Consider the following 27,482-nt stretch of genomic DNA (forward strand, 5'->3'; position numbering starts at 1 on the left):
GCTGTGGTATAGGCCAGCAGCTGTAGCTCCGATGTGACACCTAGCCTGGGAACTTCCATATGCCATGGGTGAGGCCCTAAAAAGCAAAAAAAAAAAAAAAAAAGCAAAAAAGAAAAAAGAGCAGACTTGTGGTTCCCAGGGGCAAGGCGGGAGGGAGTGTGATGGACGGGCAGTTCGGGGTTTGGGGAGGTAAACTGTTATATCTGGAATGGATGGGCCATGGGGCCCTACTGTCCAGCATAGGGAACTGTGTGTGATCGGGTCACTTTCCTGTACAACAGAAATTGAAATTGAAGAAACACGGCAAATTAACTATGCTTTAACAACAAAAAAAGAATTAAAAAAGAAAATACTAAACTATATAACTTATGCAAAGCTTGCTTCACTTTTTGAACACAATAGAAGTGATCTCATAAAGGGGGTGAATCCTAAAGTGGATTTACTTTCTCCCAAGAACGGTGTGCTTATATTCCTTACCAAGGTCTTAGGACTCAAAAAAAATTAGAGTACAAACAACATATGAAAGCAAAGATACAGCTCTGAAAAGTCACACAACATACAAGGGCCTCTAATATACAATTTCACAATATTTCCAAATTTACATATAATATAAACCTCTGAGCTTACTCTAGTTGTGACAGATTTACAAATCAAATTTCCACAGGACAATTTTGTCTAAGCCTATACTCGTACCCACTCAACCTGGCTCTCACAGTTTTAATGCTTCAGAATGTCATCGCAAACTCCAGGCACCTGAACCTTGAGACAGGGGTGTCTCTCTGTGTGTGGAACTCAAGCTCTGTTCCCCAAAGTGGAAGATGCCTAACCCGTGACATAGGCGGTCAGAGGGCATCAATTTCTCAGCTTACAAAGTAGATTTTCCATGAGTGGTGTAAAATATCAAAGCAAAACCAAACCAAACAGAAAGAACCTCTCAATTTTGCTCCTGCCATCCTTCCCTGTTGGTTTCAAAAGGGCTCAGAAATGTTTATAGAACATTTCACTCTTTCTGTTTGGTCACCTGGTTGGGTTGGGTTTGAAAAAGATGGATATCTCTTCTTGTACATCTTTGGCTAAAGCCTTTGCTCTTTCAGATAAGTCTGCGCCAACTGCTAAACTACTAAGGCAATGTTAGAAGTTTAGAGCAGGCTAATGTTACAACTAAAAGTTTTTGAAGTTGTCTGAATATGTTTAGCCAAATATTATTGCTCTTGGAAAACACTAAACAAGATACTTGTGACACAATATGTTGGGTGAGACAATAGAAGCCCCTGACAACAGGCAAATACGGTAAAGACTGTGAGGTGGTGACCAATCCCCCTTCTACTTGCTCTTGAGCAACAGCCAGCAACATTCCCCTGCCTCCCTTTAGTCTGGTGTGGCCAGACCATGTGCTTGAATTTCAGCCAAGGAAATAAGCGCACAGGTAGTGCACTCTTCCCACGATTGGCCACAGGCATCTCCTGACTCCATATGCTAAGCTCGTCCTACCAGCGGAATGGCAGAATCTCCTAGAATCTACATCCGTGGCTCTCTGACCTTTGATATCAGAACCCCTTTACACTCAACATTTCTTTAGAACCCTCCAAAGTGTTTGTTTCTATGGGTTACATCTATTAAGACTTTTCAAGAATATTCTAGAATCCTAATTTGTTAAAAGATAAAAATATCAGTTTCCTGGTGAGCTATATCTAGTCATTGTGATGGAACATGATGGAGGATAATGTGAGAAAAAGAATGTGTGTGTGTGTGTGTGTGTGAGAGAGAGAGAGACTGGGTCACTTTGCTGTACAGCAGAAATTGACAGAACATTGTAAAGCAACTATAACAGAAAAAATAAAAATCTTAAATAACATAAAATAAGATTTCCCTCGTGGCCTAGTGGTTAAGGATCCAGTGTTGTCACTGCCACCATGAGGGTTTGATCCCTGGCTCAGGAACTTCCACATACTGTGGGCATGGCCCCAAAATAAATAATAAAATAAATAAAAATATAGACATTATAAGTACCATAAGAATCTAAATATTAATATAACTATGTCTTATGAAAATTAACCACATTGACCCATACAAACAACAACAAAAAAAATCTAGTGACAAAAGGGGCATGGTTTCACATTTTCTGAAACTCTCTTTAATAGAGGGTAGTTGGATTCTCACAATCTGTTATGTTGTTTTGGTTGAAAAATTGGAAAAAAATCCAGATCTTTACAGATGAACAGCCGGAAAAGGAGGGACCTTGTGGAAATAGTCTGAGATGGTCTGAGGACTTGAGGGTCCTTGGATCCTACTTTGAGGCTTGGTGATTTCAAAAAAGATGGAGCCACAGGATACAGGAAGTCTCGGTTCCTGAATGACCTCAGGGAAGGCTGCTCAACCCGAAACATCCTCATTGAACTATGATGCAAATTAGAAATGACCTTTAATTGCATTAAACTGCTAAGATTTGGGGCCTTGTGTGTTATAGCAGCATTATTCTAATTAAAACCTTAACTCATGAAGTGGCAGCTCTATACCAGGCCCTGTTTAAGCGCATATACTCACTCATTCAATCCTCTCAACCATCGTATGAAGTGGTTGCTTTTATAGTCTCATTTTATTTATTTATTTATTTATTTATTTATTTATTGTCTTTTTAGAGCCGCACCTGAGGCATATGGAGGTTTCCAGGCTAGGGGTCAAATTGGCCTATGCCACAGCTACAGCAACGTGAGATCCGAGGTGCATCTGTGATCTACACCACAGCTCGTAGCAATGCCCGATCCTTAACCCACTGAGCAAAGCCAGGGATTGAACCTGCGTCCTCATGGATGCTAGTCGGATTCGTTTCTGCTGAGCCACGATGGGAACTCCCTATGGTCTCACTTTAGAAGTGAAAAAACAAAGGCACAGAGAGGTGAAGTGAGTTATGCAAAGTCATGCAACAAGTAAACACGTCGAGTCCCAGCGTTCTTGTTCCAGTCACTTTACCGTACTGCCTCTCACCTTCCCTAAGGTTCCCAGCACCATCTTCCGTCTTCCACTCCAGACAAGCAACACAGACCGACGTAAAAACTATGCCCTGGCACTAAAAACTTGCTTGCTTGAAACAGACATATAGGTAGCAACTAATTTTGGATTCTCCAGAAAAGATGAGAGCTGATAGCAAGTAAATAAGTGAAAAGGAGTCACTGAGGATTCTGGAGGAGAGGTGGTACCATGGTTGGGAGTGGCTGGTAGGCAGAATTTTAGATGCCCTCATGACCTTGCCGCCTGGTGTTACTTCCCTGATTATGTTACATGGCCTTGAGATGCAAGAGTATGTTGTATGGTAAAAGGGATTTTTGCAGATGTAATTACGGCTACTAATCAATTGACGTTAAGATAGTGCAATTATCGGAATGTGTAATCATGAGCCCTTTAAAAGCAGACATTTTCTCCAGCTGGCAGCCGAAGGAGAAGTTAGGAATATCTGAAGTGCGAGAAGGACTAGAGGCTTCCCTGATGGATTTGAAGATGGAGGGACCATGTGAGAAGGAATGTGATGGCCTCTAAGAGCAAAGGCTGAACTCTACCGAGAGCCAGCAAGGAAATGAGAACCTCAGACCTACGACTTCAGGGACCTGAATTCAGCCAACAACTTGAATGTGATTAGAAGTGAATTCTTCCCAAGGGCCTTGACCTGCCCACACCTGTATTAGGGCCTTGCAACACTCTGAATAGGGACCTGGCTGAGTCCACCTGGACTTCTGATCTTCAGAATTGTGAGTTAATAGACGAGAGTTCTTGTAAGCTGCTAAATTTATGGTAATTTGTTACATGGCAACACAAAACTAATAGAAAGGGTAACTCAAGAGGGACCATGTCTTCCCAGGATACTTGATTAAGCAAGAAGGCCTTTGCTGTTTTGTCCCCATTCCTGGCAACTAGAGACAAATAACTCAAAGCACCAGTAAGCTTTCCTGCACAAACAAAAATAAATAAAAGAACTCAAAGCACGTACTTCCTTATACATATTTTCAAACTACCACTGGAAACTTTAAAACTAGTAATCCATAAAAGCTTATTATTATAAGCCACAGAAAAGCTAAGAATTTTTTAAGACAATATGTTTCATGTAACCTATTAATCTCTTTTATAGTCCACTCTTAAAAAAAATCTTAGAAAGCCCTGAAATTTAACACCTCATACACAAACTCTGTAAAATGTGTGTAGCAGACTCTCAGGGCTTTTATTTTTTAAGGAATTAAAAAATTTTTTGAAAGGGGACACACACACACACACACACATATATATATACATATTTATATATACTCATATATACATATTTGAAAGTAAACTCCATGCATAAAATTATTTATTTTTACATCTCGGTCTTTCTACCAAAAAAACCTCTTTACCGTAAGATAAGAAGTTCCAGGAGTTCCCGTCGTGGCTCAGTAGTTCACGAATCCGACTAGGAACCATGAGGTTTTGGGTTCGATCCCTGGCCTTGCTCAGTGGGTTAAGGATCCGGCATTGCCGTGAGCTGTGGTGTAGGTTGCAGATGTGGCTTGGATCCTGCGTTGCTCTGGCTCTGGTGTAGGCTGGCAGCTGTAGCTCTGATTAGACCCCTAGCCTGACCCCTAGCCTGAGAACTTCCATATGCTGAGGGATCAGCCCTAGAAAAGGCAAAAAAAAAAGAAGTTTAAAAAAAATAACATTAAATGAGGATAAAGTTTAGCATAACCACCAAATGTCACAAGGTTCCTCACTTCCACAATCTTCCACAAGATTCTAGATGCTAAAAGAGAAAGACTCTTAGAGTCCTTAAGATGAAAGGGACCTAGTTTCTGAGAAGAAGAAGAATTCTTCTGGTTCTCTAAGAGAATCCTCTTTTATGGACTCCATCACTCAGTGTAAGCCAGGGTCTGCTGCAGTAATAAAAATAACCCCCAAACCTCAGTTACATGGGTCAACACAGATCTAGTTCTCCCTCGTGCTACGTGTCCTCTCCTGTGTAGCTGGGGCCTGGCTCCATGTCTCTTCCTTCTGGGACTCAGGCTGGCAGCAGTGACCATCTTGGGTGCATTCTGGTGGCCACTGCCGGAGGGCAAGGCGGTCTGGAGATCTTGCACAGGCGGATTATGCCGTGGTCTGGAACTGATGCAGATGCATCAGACATCAAGTGAGAGACATCGTTTCCTGTTGTATTGCCCCACCCAAGCAGGAGGGGACCACGTTGCGCATCCTATTACTGCTCCCAAAAGGCATGAACAGGAACTATTTCCCAAGGAGCACGAGTGAATTCCTCAGAAGTCATTATAAACTGTGTGTGATACGGGGCGCCACGTGGCAAGTAAGAGTGAGTGACGTAATAAAGACGGGACGGGTGCCAAAGCACAGTCAGGTGAATTCCACACTGGGTGGGGACCGTATAACAAGGCCCAGGAGGTGGCTCTGTCAGCCTCGGTTAATGCAAAGAAAAAACCCTCCAGGAATGGGTCTCCAGAAGCCAGGGAGGGAAAGCAGAGGAGGAATGTTGACTGGCTTACATTCAGTCAACTCTTAACAGTTTAGACTGAATATGTATAAACTGCAAAGCATCGGCCACGGGAAGGGGAGGGAGCTGCTGAAGGCCAATAGATTGATTGCTGTCTGAGGCTGTACACCTCGGATTACTAGATACTCAGATTTTTGTTTACAAGAAACTAGAAATGCGGGGTTGTAAACATCTCCAAAATTAAAAGTTTTTAAAAACAATGTGCAGGAGTTCTCTTGTGGTACAGAGAGTTAAGGACCTGGTTTTGGGTTTTTTTTTTTGTTTGTTTGTTTGTTTTTTTGCTTTTTAGGGCAGCACCCAAGACATATGGAAGTTCCCAGGCTAGGGGTCAAATCAGAGCTACAGCTTCTGGCCTACATCACAGCCACGACAACGCGGGATCTGAGCCACATCTGTGACCTACACCACAGCTCACGGCAATGCCAGGGATCCAGTATTGTGAGAGCAGTGGCTTGGGTCGCAGCTGTGGCACAGGTTTGATCCCTGGCCTTGAGGGCCACGAGTGAGACAACATTTGCCCTTCATCCCCCATGTCCTGGCCATGTGCGATCTCACTGTCCATGGCCCTCACCCAAGGGGACAGCGACATCCCCTCTGCTCAATGGATGGTCATAACCAATGACTCAGGTTTGACCCCTGGCCCAGGAATTTCCATATGCCAAGGGTGCAGCCAAAAAAATAAAATAAAAGCTAAAAACAAAACAATGTGCAAACCAATCAAATCACGTCTGCCAGCCAGATGTGGCCTGAGGACTGCCAGGGCACGGAGGAGGTCTCTGTACCTTGCTGACTCTGGACAGAGTCATCGGTTGTGACCATCCACTGAGCAGAGGGGACGTTGCTGTCCCCTTGGGTGCGGGCCATGGACAGTGAGATCGCACATGGCCAGGACATGGGGGATGAAGGGCAAATGTCGTCTCACACATGGCCCTCAAGGCCGAGATCACCACTGAAGGGGTCTTGGCTTTGTGAGAACCCACATCTGCCAAGAAAACTCTAGGGAGGCTGATTCTGACCCGCAGGAGCCCAGGGACTTGCCTGTGTTTGTTTACCACTGTGTCCCCAGAATCTCAAAGGAAATCTAGCAAATGGAAGGTGCTCGATAAATACATGTTAACAGAATGTGGGCAGTTTGCATGGAATGAATTTAAAACCTTCTCCTGCAGAAGGAGAACATGTGTGGTGGTCTTTTTGCACCCAAGGACACCCAAAAATAATTACTTAACTCACTTTTTTTTTCCTTTTTTTGCCTTAAAGAAATGATGACTATAGTAGCAAATTCAGCAGCTTCACATTGTCCCCAAACAGCTCAGCCTGGCTGGGAGGCAACAGAGTGGCCCTTCCCATGCAGCTGCAAGGCTGGGGCCCTGAGGGGTTGGCCAGCAGGGAGAGAACTGGGGGCTGAGCCAAGAAGTGGGTGGCTGCAAACGGCATGTATACAACCCTGGGAGGGGACCGAACATGGGTGTCTCAATGGATGATGGCACAGAGAGGTGACAATTCCTGAAGTCCCATGGAAAGGGGTAACCCCAGGAAGAAGCGGGGAGAGGGACTCCCTGAGCTGACAAAGGCTAAAATATCACTAGGAAGCATCATGAAAGCTTGAGATGGAGATTACATTCAATTAAAAAGAAGACAGTGATTACTCTCCACCTGTGGTCTGTAGTCTGCGATTTCATGCTCTGCCCAAGACTATCCTGGGTCAGGCAGACTCTGGGGTGAGCATAGATGCAAGAAGTCTATGGCAGGGGTACGCTCAGGGTCACGGCCTGCAGAGGCAGGAAGGAAGCAGAACTGGGCAGGGGAGCTCCCAGCTCCCACGAGGCAGCCTCTGCGAGGGCCTTGGTCAACCCAGGGAGTTTGGAAGCAGGGCTGGTCCTTCACAGCCGTCCTGAACTGCAGCAAGGAGCTGAGGTGTCATGCCTCCATGTTATCAGGTCACTGGACATGGGCTGCCCCCGCAAAGGCAGATGTGACTTTGGGGCAAAGGCCTCTTTCTTCAGCTGAGGGCGTCTGCCAGCAGCCCGCTCACCGCTGGGGGAAAGAGCCATTCCCCCCGGATGGGGCTGATTTTAGCCCTTCCTTGTTGCTATTGACCTGTTTTTGAGAAAGTGGGGCCCCATGAAGTTTGGGGGTGAAGAAGTAACAGTGACAAGTAGGGACTGATAATAGGCGACGCCATTTATCAAGGGACGTTAGTTGTACCGCGTGGCCATCCTGCAAGTGGCACATAATAAACAGGAAATAAATGCCAGCACCACTACCCTCCTCTCTGCACTCTGTGTGCTCAAGGTCTACCATCTGGGGGACATAAGGCAGTCCTCTGGAGCTCTAATTTAGTTGCAAGGTCTTTTCTGCAACGTCTCATAGAATACTTGGAGAGCTGGAGCCTTGTATGGACGGGCCAAAGTCAAGAACATGGCCTGGAGCAGACAGAAGGAGGACGTAGAACTAACCAGGCAAATGTATAAAATGGGCCAGGACAGTGCAAATTACAAAGCAGACCCCTGACGGTGGGAACTTTTCTTCTATTTTTTTACATCCTTTGGTCCCACTTTTCCCAAGCTGTGTTCTCAGTACTCAGTTTGGAGAAAACTCCGCATTAAAAGGTTCGATGGGCAAATATGGTTGGGAATCTCTCCTAGTATCATCCCTGGTGGAGTTTCCTACACGACCCAATGGAGAGGCCCAACACAAAAGAACCCCGTTTATTTTTGCAAAATAAAAACTTACTGGACCACAGGGAATAGCCTTAACATCTCATGGAGACATGAGATGATTCCAAAGGGTTTATGAGTATAAAGCAAGCAATTTATTAATGCATTTGGTTTCTCTAAATAAACCTTCCCTTTGGAAAACATCGGTCAGTACATATGCCCTTCTTGGTATTTTTTTTTTTTTAAGCTACAGAGGAAAATCTCAGCTGAGGCTATTTCTCCAGCAATGAAGAGTCAGTCACATGACAGCAACAGCCAGGGAGATAGACTGTCCGTTACACATGGGAACAGCTTTAAAATTTGACCTTAACCCGGTAGGAAATATCATTCATTAGAGGGGTTCATTTTTAACTAAGATTCTGGAACTGCCTTCTAGACCAGCAGGCCACCAGTGGCTGGAATGTATAGCTCACCTGGTAGGTGGCAGTGGCCGTCCCTGAATATGCATCATGTGTATTGTGTGGCTTAAGATGCTCAGAAGATAAATGCTGGGTCCCAGGCCACGGAGACAGAGCTGCCCACAGGGCAGTGTGGTTCTTCAGCCCCACGCTGACAACCTCACCTTCCCCCCACCCCCAAAACCTTCATGGCGCATCGTCCTTTTAGAAAACAGACTGACAACAACAAGGAAGGGTGCAAACCATGCTTGAAATAAACCCCCATGGAGTTCCCGTCGTGGCACAGTGGTTAACAAATCTGACTAGGAACCATGAGGTTGCGGGTTCGATCCCTGCCCTCGCTCAGTGGGTTAACGATCCGGTGTTGCCGTGAGCTGTGGTGTAGGTTGCAGACGCGGCTCAGATCCAGCGTTGCTGTGGCTCTGGCGTAGACTGGTGGCTACAGCTCCGATTTGACCCCTAGCCTGGGAACCTCCATATGCCGCGGGAGCAGCCCAAGAAATAGCAAAAAACACACACACACCAAAAAAAAAAAAAAAGGAAATAAACCCCCAAACAAAACCCCGAAGAGAAAGTCCCTTGAAAAATCCTCACTTGGGAAATTAAGACAGCCTATGAACTCTGACCTTAGCACTTGCTGATTCAAACAAAATAGAGTGTAGATATCTCAAAGGAGAACACGACACATTTTTACGTAACAGTGGGGAATTTACGGTCCATATGTGGAGTGAAAATATAGCCCTCTTCCGTAGTCTCCTTGTTAACTGCCACCAAATATTTTGGCTGTGAGTTCGCTGTTCTGTTTGTCTGGCAGTGTTTTCGTTGCGAAAGCTGTCAACTTGCCCGAAGCCTTTTAGGTGGTCCTCTCTAAAAGAGATCAGAATGCTGGCTGGTGTGGAAACCGCTGTGGTCTTTTTAATGCGGTCACGGCAAGGATCAGGCTGCTCCCATACAAACCAGGGGCCAGAAGTTGGACTCACCTCCTGGGTGCCCTTCCCCAGCGCCTTCGCAGTGGCTTAGCTGCCCAGGCAAGGACCTGCTGTCATAGGCGTTTGCATACATGCTAACCATACACACTTCTGAGCTTTCTGTGCAAACAGCTATTGTGATTTTTCGGCATATCTGCTCTGGCTGGAATGTCTCTGCTGAAACACGTTACTAGGCCAACCTTCTGCTTTGGAGACGAGGAAATAAAGCTGCAGGAGGAATGGTCTCCAGGAGCTTCTATTGTCCCAAGAGTCACTATTCTTACATGTGGCAGGAGCTATTCTTAGGGTGGCAGAAGCATGGCTCCTTGAAACCCAGGGATTTTTAACCAGTGGCTTCAACTTCCTTTCTGCACAAAACCTGCTACCAGCTCTGCCTTGACGTTCACCTCCTTCCAGAGCTTTCTCTCTGGTGACTTGTCTCAGACATGGTAAAACAGCCCAAAGGCAGGAAGGCAGGGGAGCCTGCCTTGAATAGGCTGAGGATCTCCTGAACAGCCCAGAAGCACGGACTCAGCTGTGAGTCCTTGGGCTGGCTGTGCATCAGCCTCTGGGGACCGTGGCACAAGGATACTGTGCGAGAGAAAGGAGCCCAGCTGACCTCCGCTGAAAGGACAAAGATGTGGGATCCATCTGTGTCTCTAGATTGAGAGTTAATCTGGTTGTAGGTTCAGAGCACTGTGCTGGCTAGAGAAGAGGGATGATTATTTCAAACTACCTCGCTGCCAAGTAACACACAAACCCTCAAGGCATCTGTCCCTGAAGGTAGATTTTACACACACACACATACACACACATACACAAATGGTGTAATAGCTGCCAGTTCTTAGAAAATTTAAAAAGAATTGTCACCTAGCGCTAAACATATACTATTACTGTGATAAATCATTTGTCTGGCCCTTCTGAATCTGGAACTTCAATCCACCAGGGTCTCTGTCTTGGACTTATTATTAACAAATACTCATTGTGTGCTGAGTTTGTGCCCAACAAGTATAACTTTGTTATACTTACTAGGCTTCAAAAGCCTGCCTATTAGATATTCGTTTGAACCACACAAAATTGTCTCTTTTGTAGTTAAAAAACTATGAAATACAATATCAACAGTTTCATATGGTTCAACCTAAGTCATTTCTAGGTTTTCTACCTAATGGATTTTCCTCTAGCTTCAAAAGTTACAGTCAGACAATGAGCAGCTTGGGAAATTTCCTCCTTCCTTCCCTCCTTCCTTCCTCCTCTGCCTTTCATCCCTCAGCCAATGTTGATGAAGTATCTTGTAAGAACAAGTCCCTTCACTGCCAGTCCTGTGAGGATGCGGGTTCAGGAGGGTGCCGGCCTTGACCATGAGCGGCTTGTAACTAGCAGGGGAGATCAGGCTGAAACAACTCACCGCAGCACAGCTGGACTCGAAAGGGGATGCGGGTGAGACATATCAGGAGGGTAAGGAAGGAAAGGAGGGTTCAGAGGGGCTCCGAGGCAGATTGAGAATTTGCTCTGCTCAGGGACTGGGTGGGGTCTGAGGGGCGAGGGAAGCCTGGGTTCCCACATCACAGAGGTGGGGGTGCAATGCCTTAGTAGGGGGAGAGTTGCTGGCTGTGGAGCTGTCTTGAGCAATGACCCGGTTCAGGGCCACCACGGTGAAGCTCGGGCCAAGGCTAGCCCTGCATAAGCACGCATCACACAGCAGGCGCTGGGGCCGGGACTGTGCCTTTGTTAACGTATGGTCACCACGCACACCCCTTCTAGGAGGTGGCTAGGAGTATGTGCACATGCAGAAATGGGGACCCAGGGACTTCATATGCTCGTCAAGGGCCACACAGTCACTGGCCCTGGAGCCCACACACTTCATCCTCGTGCTGTATCTTTTCTGCGAGGAGATGCGCTTCGGGGACTTGTTCTTACAAGACGCTTCACCAACGGTGGCTGAGGGATGAAAGGCAGTGGGCACTGCAGGGAGTTTCAGAAGAGAAGGAAACGTGTCACACAAAAGCAGAATTCAGAGAACACCCAAGATGTAGTTTACTTATATTTTAGGAGAGTTGGTATAAAAAATGATGGGATTATATGTATGTAGTTTACTTATATTTTAGGAGAGTTGGTATAAAAAATGGTGGGACCGTATGTAGATTATATACTATAACATTTCATAATTATATTATGTATCTAATTATATATATTAACATACAGAATATGTTACAGTATATATTACATATTTTGTATACATAATATAATGTGATCATTGTATATCATATGACATAGAAGGCAACACTAGAACTAAGACAAAATTGTAGTTGATTAACAATAGATATAATTAGTATATATTATATGTAATATATAATGTATAAGTATGCTCTTTGTATGTTATGGTATATATTATCAATATAGTCTTCATATAATATTTATATATTTTATATAAATAATATATAATAATTGTATACACTATTAACCAAAACTTGGGCAAAAAAGAATAGTTGATTAATAATAGGTATAAAAATAACATTCATTATGGATTATTATATATGATAATTATATATATACAATATTTATCAACTATTCTTTTGCCCTGCTCCAGAGTTTCCTTATACAGTTAATAACAGTCCTACTCCTACTCTACTGACTAGACTGGTAACTTTCAAAATGACTAGACCAGCAGCCCCTGACTCTTATGGGAAGCTGGACCCCAGCCCAGACCTACCGTATCAGCAATAATGGGGCTGAGGCCTGGAAATCTGTGTGGTAACAAACGTTCCAGGCTATTCTCAACTATGTTAAAATCTGAGAACCACTGGACTTGAGAAGATGTGATTAGCAGCCTAAACATCCTTGACCTATTTTACCCCATTTTTAGCAGTTACGGACTCATCAAATTGGAAGAAAACCTTTGCTCTCTTAAGTAACCACCATTTCTATCTTAAGATCCTTTAAAGTATTTAATTAGCAGGCAAATTTTTCATAGATATTAGAGGTTAGGATTTACGAAGTCCAGGTTAACAAGGACTTTAACTTTACTACCAAATTCAGCATGGATTATTTTTCAAGGCCACAGCTTTTCTAAGAAAGGCGTGCATTCCATCGCCTTGTGTATACACAAGGGTGGGGCGAGAATACAAACACTTTCATTTATTTCACAAGCACTTCTTCTGAGGGTTTGCTTAAGGGGCTTCGGCAGAGGGCTTTGGAGAAGAGAACATCACATCTTGAACAGATTAGCCCCTTGGGCTAACGCAGACCAGAGGGGACCAGTTCATGCACAGAAGTGCAGCCACAGGCTTCTGGGATCCCAACAGTGAAAACCTTGTGAAAAACGATTTGCCAAACGTTTACCAAGCTTACTGTTTCTGAAATTCGGAGGAGGGGGATGATAATTAACTTTGGTAATAGCGCCATCATTTAAAAATGGAAAAGGTGGCCTTTTAAAAATTTGCCCACAGCTCTAGCCTTCAGAAACTAAAAATGTAGACGCCTCAGAATTACGGCACCTTTTCCCACGGCGCCCTAGTCTCTCTCCATCCAATTCATCTTCCGTGCTGCCATCCACTCATCTTTATAAACCTTGCATCTCCAGAAGCTCCTCAAGTTTTCAGGCATAAAGTCCCAACTTCTCAGCCGGTTATAAAGGGCCCTTCTCCAGCTCACCCATCTCATCAGCACCCCTTCCCTTTCCTGACCCTCTCGTCTGCTGAGTCTTCCTCTTTAAAAGCCTGTCACCAGGCTCTGCCCATGTGCCTCTCTTTTCTAGAAAGTCCTTCTCCACCAAGCACGGGGCTCTTTCCTTTGTGACTCCATCTGAGCTCTTTCGATTGCAGAAAACAAAAACTCTTCCCAAACCAGCATTCGAACAAAACGATAGGAAAGTGTACTGGCTCATAAACCAAGGCTGGAGCTGCTCAAAAGACCCACTTAAGAAACCAAGAGCCTCTTCCTTAATTCTTCAAGCAAACACCCAGGGGCTCACTAACTGTGCTTGTGACACTGGCCTGTCCTGAGCTCGTCACTGTAATTGTGCCTGCCAGCCTTGAGAAGAACAGTGGTTGACACAGATTGGGTACTCAAGGAATATTCACTTGCTATTAATTATCGATAGTTAAGAATGAAGGCAGGAAGGAAAGAACTCTCTAGTGCAGTGTGCTAAGGCAATCAGAATCACGTCTACGTAAGAGCGAGGTGGCCAAATGAGGCCTGCCCAGGAAGACCTGGGTGAGGTTAGGGAAGACTTCGCAGGTCAGGAGATGCCTGAGCTTGATCTACAAAGACAGGCAGAATTCCCGACGTCAGGGCAAGGGGCTGGCCAAGAGGAGATGAGGACCACTGCCGAGAGCTGGAGGAGGCTGGGGAAAGGCTGAGGGGCCTGGAAGCTGCTAGTGGGCTCGGCAAGTGTGCTGGCCTCCTGGACACACCTGGGGAGAGGAAGAGGGCAAAGAGACCTGTGTGTGTGTGCGCATGCGTGTGCATGCACAGGGTGACATGCTCCCTGTGTACCACCCCAGGGAGCTCTCTTCCATGGCTAGGAGCTCTTGAAGCGGCTTTTCCATCAGGACAGCCAGGGGGTGGGTTCCGGCTCACTTGCCAGCTGGGTGATCATGAATAAGTCACTCCAACCGCCGCCGCCCCCCTCCCAGAGTTATTGTGAAGACGGAACACACAGAGCACCTGGCGCATGATGGATGCTCAATAAATGCTAGTGCTTCTTCCTTTCCTTGTGACCTGGTTGATTTTTACATTTAATTTAGTGGAGGAAAAAATATCCCGTAAATTAGAAACTCCATGTAGATCATTTTACCATCCCAGAGTTCAGCCAGTGTTTCAAACTGGGGGAACTGGGCCATGCATTACTTCCAACATTCATGAGGGTAGCTATGGCTTTGACTCCCTCTCCTCCCAATTTATTCCTTCGCGACTGGAGGGTGTGAGATGCAGGCGAGGTGCTCAAGACATGGCGTTTCATACTCATCACTCTGGGATTTTAGCAGAGGGCCACATACAGAGCTTGACAATACGGCCAAATCCTTTTAAAATTCATATGGCTCCAGGCTAAAGATACACACAGGGTGTTCTTTCCGAAATCACAGAGGTAGGCCTGTCTGTAATGAAGACTCGTCTTCTGAAGGAACTCCCTTAGCCAGACACACTTCTTCCTAAGAACAAATTAGTCGAGAGTGGAAGATGATCAGCTTCACGGCACAGAGAGCAGGAGGGCTGATAACCCGAAGAGGGAAACCATTCCCAGGACAGGCCTTTGTTTAGCAGCTTTGAAATCAGACACAAAGCAAGTGAATTTATCTTGTCGGTGGGGAGAGCAGAAAGGACAGCAGCTCCGAAGTCAGCCAAGCCAGGTTCTGGTTAATAGTTACTAGCGATATGAGCTGCGAGTTACTAATGCTTAGACTCTGGGCCATCACTGGGCCTCCTCAAGCCTAATCTTATTATTATTATTCTTATTTACTTAAAAAAATTTTTTTTTGGTCTTTTTGTCTTTTCTAGGGCTGCTCCCGAAGCATATGGAGGTTCCCAGGCCAGGGGTCTAATCAGAGCTGTAGCTGCCGGCCTACACCAGAGCCACAGCGACACGGGATCCGAGCCGCATCTGTGACCCACACCACAGCTGATGGCAACGCCGGATCCTTAACCCACTGAGCAAGGCCAGGGATCGAACCCACAACCTCATGGTTCCTAGATGGATTCATTAACCACTGCGCCACAACGGGAACTCCTATTATTCTTATTTACTGATAAAGCCTCAGAGCTCAAAATTTAAAAACTGCTACGAAACTGAATGAAATAATGTAGCTTTATAGTGGATTAAAAACTATGCCATGCTTCGATAAATGACAAATTTTTATAGCTATAACTTGCTTAAAATCATTCAAGATTAAAAATACTCCAAGTCTATTATATTTCTAAGCCATAAAAATATGAAATATTGCCATTCGCATGGATGGACCTAGAGATTATCATTCTAAGTGAAGCAAGGCAGACAGAGAAAGACAGATATCCTATGACAACACTTCTATGGGGAATCTAAAAAAAAATGATCCTAAGGAACTTATTTACAAAACAGAAACAGACTCACAGACATCAAAACCAAATGTATGGTCACCAAAGGGGAAGCAGATGGAGGGAGGGATAAGTTAGGGGTTTGGAATTAACATATACGCACTACTACCTATAAAACAGACAACCAACAAGGACCTATGACAACAACAGCACAGGGAGTTATATTCAATATCTTGCAATAACTTATAATGGAAAAGAATCTGAAAACGAATAAGTATACATGACAGAATCACTCTGAAACTAATACAACACTGTAAACTCACTATGGCTCAATGAAAACATCATAACTAAAGACATTGCTTTTAGTTTTCCATTCATCTTAGTTTTCCTTCAGAGAACGGGGTTAGAGCCATAGCGTCTATCCCCTCATATTAGACTGACGTTTTGAATCCTCCTGCCTGTAAGACCATCTCCAGTCTGACCACTTCACCCATCTCCAGGCTGCCCTTCACCCTTCAGAACTCACCTCACTACTCATTCCTTCAAGGGACCTCCCATCGGAACTGATCCTGTAGGGTAGACTATAATTACTTCTATTAAAGCCCAAACTATTTATTTTAATCGTTCCAATTGTTCTTCCTCTTCAGTCTAGAAAATTCCCTGTGGTTATTAGCTGTTTCTCCACTGCTTAGGACAATGCTTGGTTAATTGTAAGTGCTCAATAAACATATGCTCAAGGAATAGAAGATAAAACAATAGAATCTGAGGAATAAAAGGGAATAATTTTTAAAAACTTCTGACTTGGTGTTGAAGTCTCTTTCTCACAGTCTTGACATGCAGATTCCAGTCTTTTCTATTAAATAAAATGAAAGCCCACATTCTTGTTAAAAAATTAAGTCTTTTATACCATGAATCGTTTTACATGGAATTTATGTAGCTGCGATAAACTATAACGAGCCCTACTCTGTTTAAGGCAGGTCGGAACATTGATAACTCCTCTTGCTTCTGATTCTCAATGTGAGTATTAAGGATCTGTTGCACACGGCAGTGCTCTGACTTCTTAATAATTATTTTAAGCCACCAAATCACATGAGAACAATAAAAGTTGTATTTGTAACTTACTCTTCTGGTGGTTAGACTTCATTAGCTTCATAAATAGGGACGGGGGACAAAGTCCATACACTTTAATACCTTTATTATTAACTTCGTAGAAACTTCAAAGCAATTACGTGTAAAGAGAGACAAAACCAATGGAGGCATTTATAACCTGTTGTCATAAAACCCAGCCAAACATTTCATTATTGCGAAATGACTAAAGCCAGTTCCACACCCTTTTCCAGAGGCAGGGGACACAAATCACCTAAGGGGTAGGTTTGACCATCTCACTTCCATTAATGTCAAGAGAAATTATTCACGAAACAAAATTCTTCCTCTTCCTTATAGGCTCAGCTTTCAATTCATGAAGACAACACATGGAATGCTGACCTTTCTTTCCTCAGGGTCTGCAGGTTTCCAATGTGATACCTTCCGTTTTACTAATAACTGAGAGGTGGTGTGTTCAGCAGAGGCGCTCTCTGGCCACATCCAATACTGCGTTTTGGATGAGGCTGTATTTTCCCAACGTGTTAAAAAAAGATTTCCTGGCAAAATCATGAGCAGATAAAAGACGGTTTATCAGAGTTCACTAGGACTCTTTAACCGGTTGTCATCTTATTTAAATGCATGTCATCATTCAGAAATCTGCAAATCCACTTCTTCAGGGCCAGAGGGAAAGAGATGGAGAGATGTCCTCTGGAGGTGGTTTGGGGGTTATTTCTCATGTCTACCCAGTAACCCAGGCACTACATCCCTCCCCATTTCAGGAAACACTACATGCCCCTTTTAGTGATTTAATCCTAGTGATTTATCCCTGTTAAAGAAGCATAGCGAGAGTGATCTGATGAAAATGACAACGGACCCCGAATGTGACTACCTGAGCTTCCGTGATAATGGTGACAAGTAAGGAAAGAGTTCAGAAGGACAGCGTGTGGTGTGACCTCTTCTGGTTACAAAGATGCAGACATCTAAACTCAACGCGAACGTTCCCATTGCTCAGCTCAAGAGCTGGACAGTGGGTACCCACCCGCACAGCCCGCAGAGGCCGGCAGGCCCCAGGTCAGCTCAGACTTAAGTCGTCCGGACTCAGTTTCTCTCCCTCCACTTTCAGGCTCCACTTTCTCAGGCTCGACGTGGTGGCTGGAAGACTTCAGCCACCCCAACTACTTCCTGTTGAATCCAGCCCAGCAAAAAAAAAAAAAAAAAAAAAAGGACAAAGGGGCCTTCTTCTAGGAACTCCCACTGCAAGTCTATTGCTTTCAAGGGTTCTGACTTGACCGCGTGCCCACCCTTGAGCCAACCACAGTGGCCACAGAAATGGGATGCTTTGGATCAGCCTTGAACCACCAATCCAGCCCTGGGATGACAGATGCCTGTAAACTGAGAGTAGGAGGGGTGGTGGCTCTTGATGCAGTTTCCCAAAGAGGTTTCACGTGGCATAAACGACAGCTACTCACCGTGGGGGTGGAAGTGACACCATCAGTAAGCCCTGACTAGACAGACACAAAAAATGGTGCCAGGAGAGGCCGGGGGAGTCAGAAAGGGGCCGACGCCCTGTGCCAATGAAAGAGAACAACGGGATTCCCCAAAATGGTGTCTCGGCCACCAGTGCTCCTTGTCACCATGTCACCGTGAGCTTTGGGACTAGCTTCTCATCTGTAAAGGGAAGGGAGTAAGACCAGGTCGGTGGTCATTTATTAGAAGATGCATCAGAATTACCTGGAGAGCGGTTTTCAAGTCAGGGAAGCCCCAGAATCAGCTCTGGGGTGAGAGCCGTTAGCAAGAACTCTGGGGTCAAAATCAAGGCAGACCCTGCAGTCTGAGGAGGTGAACGGCAGACCTAGGCGACCGAATCATGGACCCCCCACAGTCAAAGGTGGTGAAAGTGGCCTAAGAGTTCCTCCCAAACACCTCCCTGGAGACGCACAAATACAAACTCCTTTAAAAGGTGTGCTTTCTCTCCATCGAATGTCCAGCCAGAATAGCAGTTCTCCAAGCAATGTTTGGGGGACCCCGAGTTCCTCTCAGAGAGCCCATCATGTCAAAACGACTTTTATTAATTGTCTTTTTCAGCTGATTGACATTGTAAGTACCCTTTAAGAAACGACCATTTGTTTTGTTGTATTATTAAAAATAAATAAATAAATACTGTAAATAACATCCCTCTTCACCTACAAAGGCCATACAAACAGTCTTCCTTTCCCAGTGACATATCTGTGTGAGGCCAAAGCTTCCTCCTCTACTTCAAGCAAAATAATAGATCACCACGGACTGCATACGGAAGCAGATGTGAAAATCCAGATTGTCTATGAAGCCAGACACCTGAGAGATTTAGAAAATGTAAAACAAGGCCAACATTCTCACTAAGGTTTTTTTTTTTTTGGAAAATGGGGTTATATTTCACAAAAACATGTTATTTACACAAGCACATAATGGATGTATTATTGTTATGTTTAAAAGAAATAAATCTTTTCTCAGTTTTAACTTTCTAATGCAGTAAATATCCAGCAGCTGTAACTCATACGAACAAAAGATCTTTGGGGTCCGCAGCAACTTGAAAGAGTATAAAATCGCTCTGAGGCCATAAAGTTTGAGCACCTCTGGACCAGAATCTCAGTGAATCAGGTCACTGGGACCATTTTCACACCAAAGCGTTCCGGGCTGGCAGAGCTGCCCACCTGCCTGCTCAAAGAATGAGTACGAACCACAAAACAGACACACCCTAGTCATTGCATAGCCTGATCTATGCTATAAACCCAGAGGAAACGGGGACAATTCAGCAGATTCATCGCGGAAAATTTGTTCCTGCTCATTACACCCACATCTGTTGCGTGTGGTCCTTTGAGACTGTAGCCAGCATGTAGCTCTTATTTAGGCCACCAGATGGCGCTGCTTGCACAGACAAATACTTGGGCCGGCGCGCCCGTTGAGCACTTACTAGCGAGATTTTGCATGGGGACAAATAAGGTTTGGGTCCATCTTATTCTGGACACAGTGAATGTATTAGGATAACTTTCCCTTTTACTCCTATAAAGCTCTAGCCTTGAGACCACTGAGAGTGAGGGACTGGTAAAAAGAAAAGCTTTCTGATAAAAGATAAATCTAGTGGACAGATGGACCTAACTTATTTTTAGTTATTTTTCTATAGCAAGGGTTCTCAGCTTTAGCTGCACATCAGAATCACCTATAGAATCTAACTTTTAGATGCTCAGCACTTATCTCAAGTTAGTTAAATCTTGTTTGGGCGGGGGGGGTGGCCCAGGAATTGATATTTTTGAAAATTCCCTAGTGGGCCGGCAAGGTTGAGAATCCTAGTTCTATAAACTCTGCCATTGTGAAAACCACCTGCTAGAGCCCAAGGAAGAGACACTGACTTTTTCTTATCTCTTCATTAAATTCTTTTAATCCTACTATATTAAAAATCTTCCCCACCGTTTAACTTTTAGCCAATAATCTGGGGAAAGGAGCCCGGAAAAAAGGAGCAAAGGAAACCTTTGAACCAACTCAGGTAATTAGAACCCACCAGCATTTACTTTCGTAAGAATGCTTACATGGTGGACTGTTCATGCCTAGGTTGAGGTGGGAAAGAATGCCAGGAGCTAAATTAGAACAGAAAAGAGTCTCCGAAGTATAATAGGCATTAGAGAAGGCGGAACAAGTGTCCTTACAAGAAAAAGCTTCCCCAGGTATCCGATAACCTTTACTTCCTCATCTGATCTTTCACTGAACCAGGGGTTGAGAGCTTTAGACTCACCTGGGGAACCTTCAAAATAGAGATGCCCAAGCTTCACAAATACGTGGCTCTGATTCAGTTAGGAGGGACTGAACAGTGGTCTTTTTAAAAAAGCTCCCAGGGAGATTCTAACCCAAAGCCAGTTTGAGAACCACCGACCTAGCCAAATCAGCTCATTTTCAGACTGTGTGATAAATTCCGCACCCTTAGGGGATGCTGATGTAATATAAAGCACGGTAAAACCTGGTTTCATGAGCAAATGTAATCTAAGTTCAAATTCATTCTTAGAGCACGATATCCCATTCTAGTTTATGACGCCGTGTGTGCGACACAAGGAAGATGAATGATCGGAGTCATTACTGTACCTGTCACTTTTACTAGCTAAGTTATGCTCATCTTCATTTAGCCTTTCTCCTGAGAAAAGACTGGTTATGTCTGTTACATATTATTTCCAAGGGACCTCCTGCAGAGCAAATCCACAGGGCTTCCAGACCCTGTAATCTGAACGTATCTTTTTCAACCCCTCAATGCTTTCTACATGAAGAAGGCAGGCTCGTTCTTGGGCAAATGGATGCAGCATCTCTGTTTGGTGAACTGCGATGCACGGGCGACACTACGTTTCAATCAACTGTCCTTAGGGAGTCCCCTCTTCACCCTCCCCTTCCATGATGGCACAGTGGTGGAGCCCATCCAGGAAAAGGGCTACCTGGACATCTTGCATTCATGCCCACCACGGCTTCTGAGCCTGGCTCATGAACCTTCTATAGAAATAAGAAAAAGGTAACACACTGCTGTGCACAGATTTTATCCTATTCACTCCTTGCATAAGTTACTCAAATTCATTTCCTCCTTATCTACGGTGGGGAGACTGATTTCCAGGGACTATACCGCTGGCTCCTTTGTCCTCTGACTTCTGGTTGGGTTTGTCTGACGGGAGATAGAGGCAGGAGATGAAAGCATGCAAGGAGTGAGAAGTTGAAGTATGTCTTCCCCTGCCCCCCCCCCGCCTTGGGTGGTGCAGCACCCAAGGGTGGCAGCCTCGCTGGCGTGTGGGGCCTCTCTTATGAGAGCCCCCTCCTGTGGAAGAAGTTCCCTTCATATATGAGCCCCCCTCCCCTCCCCGGCTTGCAGGAGCCCTTCTCCTGTGGCACCCCCTTCTGTGGCAGTCCCCTCCTGCAGGGGTCTCCATGCCAGCTCTCTCATCAGACTCCAGGCACAGTGCCTGGCCCGAGTCCCTTCGGCACTGGGCAGGTAACAGCTCCTGCCATCACCAGTCCCTGGAAAAGAGCCCTTATTAATCAGACTCTCTTCAAAATCCCAGTGAAGGCGTCTTTTATTTCCTGCTGGGCTCCGACTGCTGGGACCCCTTTGAGACCAACAGAAATCTGAATTCATCTTTCACTTTTCAATCGTTCACACAGGAGTCCTGTATATATAACTTGTGCTCCTCAAAGATCTTAACTTTAAGAGAACTTCTAAGTAGCAGGTTACTTTAAAGCCTTTCCCCCCCCCCCTATCCAAGGCTCCATGACCTCTAGATGTCCTTGAAATACTCCAGACAAATGAGCTGGGTGCCTCAGTTTCCTGTTGTGTAGAACAAACGCGAGGCACGAGATGATCTCCAAGACCCACCTCCTGCAGGCTCTAGCTTCTCATGAAGCCACTGTGGGTCAGGGTTTAGCCGAGGGGCAAGAGGAGCCCCAGAAAAGGCGGTGGGGGATACTGTCACACCATCTGGGTGTGCCTGAGAGCCACTGTTCCTTGGGGTGAGCGTGAGGCAGTCTGTACCATTTTGAACATCTATTCATTCATCAGAGTTTACTCTGCCCGAGCCCTTCATGGGTTGGGCTTTAGAGCTGGGACGGAAAGGGGCGACCTGGGCCTCTAACCAGTCCACTTGCAGAGGAGGAGAGGGCATCTAAACCACAGACCTCAAACCTGGGTGTGCACCAGAGCCACCCGGAGGCTGGGTCCCACACCAGCTGGCAGGTGCCATCCCCAGAGGTCCTGACCCAGGAGTGCATTTCTAACCAGTCTCTTGGGTGATGGGGATGCTGCTGGGTCCCTGAGGGGGGACACTGAGGACCACTGATTAAGACAATGACCTAAGACACAGCTTGTTCAATTGTCTTAAAGATGATGTGCAAATCACTAGGTTAACGAATGATACAAATGAATGTATTTATAAAAGAGAAATAGACTACAGACAGAAGACACAGTTGCCAGAGGGGAAAGGTGGGGGAGGGATAAACTGAGAGTTTGGGATTAACATCTACATACCTCTGTATAGAAAACAGACAAACAAGGACCTACTTATAGCACGGGGAACCACAGTCGATATCTTGGTTTTTTTTAGGGCAGCACCCGCGGCATATGGAGGTTTCCAAGCTATACCACAGCCATAGCATCGCGGGATCCTTAACCCACTGAGCAAGGCCAGGAATGGAACCTGCATTCTCATGAATCCTAGTCAGATTCATTTCCGCTGAGCCACAGTGGGAACTCCCTACAGTCAATACCTCATAATAAACTATAATGGAGAAGAATCTCATATACACGGCACTTTGCTATACACCTGAAACTAAGACAACACCGAAACTCAGCTATACCTCCATGAAGAGTCGTTTTCGAAAAAAGACACTGGGGTCGTTGTTAGATGGGAGGGGTGAGGGCAGGGGAGTCCCAGCAGGTTTTATTAGGAGGCTGCGCTGGTCTCTAGAGGGTGAAGGGAAACTGGCAGATCACAGGAGAGGGAAGGCATGTCAGACAGAGGACATTGGGTGGGGGGGCGGGGGGGGTGCCTAAGAACCTCTGTGGACCACAGGCAGGTGAGGGAGGCCACCCGCCAGGGACAGGCTTCTTGCCCCAGCCTTCAGGCCACTAAACACAGACTCTTCGTTAACAATCCAGGAGGGAAATGAAAGAAAAAGGGAGCTATCAGGCTGGGGAAGGGGGCCGGTGAGAAGCGATGGGAAACCAGTCTGGGTCCAAAGGGTTGGAACTGGTGTGTATGTTCGTGATCCGTCGGAGAGAGACGAGGTTTTTACGCAGGGTTTGCTTTCATGTATGTGAATTTAGAACATAACGAATTCTTTTTTTTTTTTTGTCTTTTGTCTTTTTTTGTTGTTGTTGCTATTTCTTGGGCCGCTCCCGCGGCATATGGAGGTTCCCAGGCTAGGGGTCAAATCAGAGCTGTAGCCACCCGCCTACGCCAGAGCCACAGCAACGCGGGATCCGAGCCGCGTCTGCAACCTACACCACAGCTCACGGCAACGCCGGATCGTTAACCCACTGAGCAAGGGCAGGGACCGAACCCGCAACCTCATGGTTCCTAGTCGGATTCGTTAACCACTGCGCCACGACGGGAACTCCCATTCTTTTGTTCTTATTTAATTTTCTGAATCGGATACTGCATTTATCAATGGTTCACAATTCAAAGTGTATGAAAGAGCAGCAGGAAAGACTCTTCTATCATCTTAGAGACCTGCTTCCCGTCCCTATGTGTAAACCTAATACTCACATCCTTCAAGGGATATGTTATGATTTTGCAAGAAAAAAAGATGTAAAGATCTTTTTCTTCTGCCACACACAGATGAAGCCGTATTATACATACTATACTGTATTGGTTTTTGCACTTGATAACTCTGGGTAATCTTTTCAAATTAGTTCATATGAGAATACCCTCTTTCCTTGCTGTGGTTGAACGGTATTCTTGCACGTGGGTGTACTAAAGTTCATCAAAACAATCCCCAATTGATGGGCATTTAGGTTATTTTCTGACTTGTGCTATTATAAAAAAATAGTGAAATGAATAACTGGTAAACTAGAATATATTCTTAAATGTGCTGTTTTTCTATCAAGGGTACGGATGGTTTCTAGCCAGTAAAGCATAAATGCAATTTAATGCAGCAAGCCAAGTTTACTTTGTAAACATGTGCTATTGAAGATATCGTTGGCACATACGTTTGAGTAGGATATTCCTTACAAGATAGTTTAGTTATTATAGCTAGTGATAGCAGTGTATTTTCAAAAACACATGTAAATATTAGATGATTCTTATCAGCAGTTGACTTCAGATGCTCCAAAGCAAGGGTATGTGCTTCCAGCAATAAGAGCAAGCAGAGCAGAATGAGGTCCAGCTGCTCCATAGATTTAAGAGGCTTTGAACTTGGAGTTAGGACGTCTGGGTGTGATTCCTCATCCTGCCATTGTGACTTTTTCAACAAAATGGGGATAATGATTCCTGCCCTATGTACCTGGCACAGTTGTTCTGAGGGTAGCACGGGAAATTATTTCACATGCGTGAAATCTGTTTACGAACAGCAAATGTCTGAGCCAACGTTAAATCCTATTATTATTCTTACATTGGTAACAGTGCTGGTTTTGGAGGTCAGTAGACAATCCATCTATGGAATAAATTATGAAGTCAATTTCATAAAAGAAATTACACTGGGCATGGCCATTTACATGAAACCCACCAAATGGTGGCCCGTATGTATTAAAATGTTTTAAAAATCTATTATATCAAGAATCAGGAAGAAAACATCCTTTTTGGTTAACAAATACACTTTTTTTTCTTGCACGCTCCCCACTCCTCACCTCATCTACCGTTCTCAAAACCAAGTTTGCCACTAACCACCTTGACAGGAGATAAATCTGGAAACCAGTCCAATCTGACGGGGTAGGTAATGTCTTTCCCAGTTAACCCTGTGAATATTCTCGGATTTCCAGGTGACGTAGTCTCACTGGATGCTTTAGGAAATGGTCAATAAAATGAATGGGTGGACAAAGTTTAAGCAGTCTAGAAAGTGAAATGCTGGGCCATCTGGATTTGAGAAAATATTGGGAAACCTACCCCATTTTACTCATTAAAACTTTCAAGGCGCCGCAGTACCGAGGCAGACAGGTGCCTTGGGCATTTCTCAGTCAACCCATTCAAGTCTCTGCTACCTCTTTTCTAGTCACTGCCTCCATGGCAACAGTCAACTGACCTGCCCTCAAGGGAAATAGAATTTCTGGCAAGACGAGAGACTTTTCATAATTCCACTTGTCAATACAGGTCAGAGAGAGACAGATGGTCATACGAAGTTACTTAACCAATCCACTAACAAAGTGAGTGACTCCCGGCAAGTGACCAGACCTAGCGTTCAGTGTCCTCTCAGAAAGCCAAACACTGCATCGTTAGTGTCCAAGAAATCCGAGCCACCAACACCTGTCCGTCAAACCTTTCACTGAGCTTGAACTTCCTCCTTCGGTGTGTTTTTTGCCTTCTCCTAAAAAGGTAAATGCCTACTGGGTGGCTCACTCAAGGCGCCTATTAATCTGATTATTACTTTCCTCCAAATTTTAAATGTAATGAATAAATACAAAATGAGCTACAAGAAGGACATATCTCATCGCGTGAGTTTCCTTACAGGGCTCTCTCCTAGAAATAGCGGTCTCTAGTGACCAAACCTCCCTCTTGGGGGAGGGCAAAGATCTACAAATATCAATTCCAACTTCCAGGATCTAAACTCGCATCCCAAATACACAAGAGTTACTTCCTACTCATCGCTTTGCCTGGAAATGTTCTGGTGTGTTGCCTGTGGTTGTAACAGATTGCCTTTTTTGGTGGCATTAATTACTCTCTGATTCAGAAACATAAACACCGCTTCAGAGATTTATTTTACAACTCCTCTTCTGATTTGTCATGGCTAGGAAGGTCAACTTCCAGATTTTCTATTCTAAACGACTTTTGAACAGATTTTGCAAACAGACTAAGGAACAGCTTTTACCTGGACTGGAACAAACTCTGAAAGTGGGGACTCAAACCCTTTCTCCCTTTTGGTGACATGCCAACAATCAGAAACCCCACCATTTTCCAAATCAATTATTTGTAAGAGAATAAACAGGTGCTTTGGAGACTCTGGAGTTATAAAAAGAAAATGGCAAATGATTTTTTCATGCGCCAGCTGCTCAACTGATGTGATTCGGAGGAAGGTTCTCCTAGGCGCTAAAGCTCAATTAGCAAATCAATTAAGATCATCCCCTGTCTGCCAACAGGATGGCTTGCCATGCCCTGCTCTCATTTCAGCGCTTTCTGGTGCATCCCCACTGCTGCCAAAGCTGAAGCCCAATCAGTCAACCTGAGGTTCCTTTGCTTTCTGCTAACACCGAACAACCCTCCCCCGGGGAGGGGGGCCATTCCGGTTTAATTAAGGATTAGCAACCACCAGAAGGAGCCGTGCTCGGCCCGCTTGTTTCTATCTGCCCCAGTGCAAGTTTGCCTTAGAAGCTGGGCTCAGTAGACTCAGTGGGGGCGGACTGGCATGGCTGGCTGTCACTTTCTTTCAATGGGAAACGGGTAGGACCAGGCAAAGCAGATGGTTCCTGAAGGGGCCCATCCAAAAAATCTGCTAGCAAACTGTGGTGGTGTGTTTCAAATAAACAGCAACTTACTGGAGAGGAAAATCAGATCTTCCTTGCCACATCCTGCCACGACGCCCCCAGCTTGAATGTCGCCCACTTAGGAATTTCTAATCCTTGGCGAGGCATAATAACTCTTCCTTTGGGGCAAAGGACAGCCTGTCTTCCCAGACCTCTCAGAGAGAGCCGTCACCAGTGCTAATGCCCCCATATCAGCCAGTAAAATCTGTTACCCAGATAAGACTAGATTCAAGAAACAGCTGACTTGTGGATCATGGACGGTCACCCAGTCCTAAGAGGAGCAAATGCGAACACCGCGTATTTGGCCAGCCAGGCGGGAGTGGAGATGGAGCAGTAACGCCTCAAATGGCAATAAAAAAAATTTGACTATTTTCATCAGAAAACATTAATGCTTTTTTTTCCCTTTCTAACTCCAAATAAATGCAGAGATCATCATTTGTGGAAGTCTTGGCTCTGACTATAGGCGTTTGGACAAATCACTGAAAATTTCTGGACCCCAGTGTGCTCATCTGTAAAGGGAAGGGGTTGAACTGAAAGATTTCCAAAGTCCTTTCTGGCACAAAACTTCTAAACTGCTCTCAGTGGGAGAGGGTCTCCTCCAACATGTTGGCAAAT

The 27,482-nt window shown here is 45.0% G+C and overlaps 1 protein-coding gene across 2 annotated transcripts in view; it reads right to left on the reverse strand.

Moving 5' to 3' along the window:
- CHN2 (chimerin 2) overlaps positions 1-27,482 on the reverse strand; it is a 294,785-nt gene that overhangs the window by 85,561 nt on the left and 181,742 nt on the right. The window lies entirely within an intron of this gene.

This window comes from Phacochoerus africanus, chromosome 16, assembly GCF_016906955.1.
Source record: "Phacochoerus africanus isolate WHEZ1 chromosome 16, ROS_Pafr_v1, whole genome shotgun sequence".
Taxonomy (NCBI): domain Eukaryota; kingdom Metazoa; phylum Chordata; class Mammalia; order Artiodactyla; family Suidae; genus Phacochoerus; species Phacochoerus africanus.